Below are 2,512 nucleotides of genomic sequence, written 5' to 3'. Positions count from 1 at the left end.
CTACTTTCATCACTAGAGGATGGAATGCTTTTGTTACCTCTTGCCATAAGGCATTTGTGTGATGACCGTGATGAGCGTGATGAGGACCGGTGGCTACGCGTCCTTGGAGGTTCATCTTCACTTGAAGAATCATTCCAAGTTCTAACACTTGTTAGCGCCTTGCCTTTGCTCCTCTCCTTTTTGGGTTTGGCCATATTTGGACAGTTGTCCCTGAAGTGGCCCTTCTCCCCACATGCGAAGCATCCTCTCTTCCTTTGCTTTTTCCTGTCAATGTTAAAGAGAAGATCCTCGACCTGCAGGGGCACACCCATTAGATTAATCTTGCGAATCATCCCCATTACCTTTCCAACGCGTCGGATTGTTTCTTCGTCCTCGGAGGATGATGTTGATGGTTGATTATCTTCTTCATCATCACTTTCTTCTTCTTCCTCTTCTTCACTTGAGGAACTTGGAGTGGAAGCCTTCTTTTTATCCTTCCTTTCATCACATGCAAAAGCATATGGCCTTGAGGAAGTTGGCTCCTCTCCCCGACACATTTTTCGCGACATCTCAAAGGCCGCGAATTTCCCAATCACAATGGTCGGGGTCATTGAACTCAAGTCCTCCATGTTGTGAAGAATAGTGATGATGCTCCCATATCTTTGTTGTGGTAGCAGGAAGATAATCTTCCTCACTATGTCCGCATCACCTAACTTATTAATGCCAATAGAATTGAGCTCATTGATGATTAGATTCAAACAAGAATACATATCTCTAACAAGCTCATTATCTTTCATAGCAAAAGAATTATACTCATTTAAGACTAGGCAATGTTTTTGCTCACGGACATTGGATGTGCCATCATGGAGCTCATGCAATTTTAGCCAAATCTCATTAACAGTTTTCAATGTAAAAACTTGATTAAAAATATCCATGCTAAGAGATTCATACAAGCAATTTTTGGCTCTAGCATTTAAATGAATTTCTTTGTCCTCACTCGTGGTGGGTTTCTCGAGATTTTTGGTTGGTTTCATCCCGTCACGAGTGACTCTCCAAACACCTAGATCAACGACCTCTAGGTAACAAGCCATTCTAGCACTATAATATGGGAAGTTAGTGCCGTCAAAGTGTGGTGGCCTATGGGTATCCATCCCTTCCTCTAAAAAGCGTCGGCTCTTTTAGCGGTGAAGCTAAAACATTTCAAATGAGCCAAACCAGCTCTGATACCACTTGTAGGAAACGGGTGACGCCTAAGAGGGGGTGGTGAATTAGGACTTCTAAAACTTTCACTAAACCAGGCCACAAATAAATCCCTAGAGCAAAACCTATGCAAGTAATCAAACTAGAGAGTGCAAACTAGGTTTTGTCTAATTGTTGCTATCTCTACCGTAATGGCTAAGTTTCAATCTACACTATATAAGTATGAATACAAGATTGAAACTTAAATGCTTAATATAAATGCGGAAGCTTAAAGAGCAAGGTAGAGAATGCAAACTCTCGTGGATGACGCCGATATTTTTACCGAGGTATCCGGAACCGCGCAAGGTCCCGACTAATCCTCGTTGGTTCCCCTATACAAAGGGAAGCCCACGCGAGGGCCAAGCACCTCGGTCGAGTAACTCTGTAGAGAGCCGCGAGCCTTCTCCACACGCAAGTGGTGCTCCGCTTCCGGCTCCTCTCGGACGCTCCTCGCCGTCTCCACTATCGAGCTTCCGGCCGAAAATGCCGCGGGCCTCGTTTCCTCCGGTACACGGTGGCGATCGTGACACAAACGCGGTTGTCACGGTCTCGTAAGACTCTCGCCCCACTCGGTACAATTACAACGGCTCACGCAAGAGCCGAGAGGTTGTGTGGTTTTACAAAACTCACTCAACTAACTAGGGTTCACCTAGAGCAAGCGCTCAAGCGGTCTAACTAACCTAAGCACTTTGCAAAGCACCTACGCTAATCACCGAGTGATTCTATTAAGCACTTGGGTGTTTGAGCTCTTGGAAATGTGCACTATATGCCTTGGTATGTTGCTTGGGCTCCCACACCTCCAAATGGCCGGTTGGGTGAAGTATATATAGGCCCCAACTCAAATATAGTCGTTTAATCACCGAGTGATTCTATTAAGCACTTGGGTGTTTGAGCTCTTGGAAATGTGCACTATATGCCTTGGTATGTTGCTTGGGCTTCCACACCTCCAAATGGCCGGTTGGGTGAAGTATATATAGGCCCCAACTCAAATATAGTCGTTGGAAAGCAGTTCTGCAGCTTTCTGCAGCGCACCGGACAGGTGCACCGGACTGTCCGGTGGTGCACCGAACATGCCACATGTACTAGCCGTTAAAAGTAGTCATTGGAGCTTCCGAAGATGGCGCACCGGACATGGCGCACCGGACGGTCCGGTGTGCACCGGACAGCCCGTGCTCGCTTGTCGTATTTTGGCCATAACTTTTAGCTCCGAACTCCGATTTTGATGATCTTGTACTTTTTGGAAAGCTTATGAAATTCTCTACATCCCAGAGTTGAAGCCATACCAGTTTGAGCA

The sequence above is a fragment of the Zea mays genome, chromosome 4 (genome assembly GCF_902167145.1).
Source record: "Zea mays cultivar B73 chromosome 4, Zm-B73-REFERENCE-NAM-5.0, whole genome shotgun sequence".
Lineage (NCBI taxonomy): Eukaryota > Viridiplantae > Streptophyta > Magnoliopsida > Poales > Poaceae > Zea > Zea mays.
The sequence above is the reverse complement of the archived record's forward strand: the minus strand, read 5'-3'. Positions refer to the sequence as shown.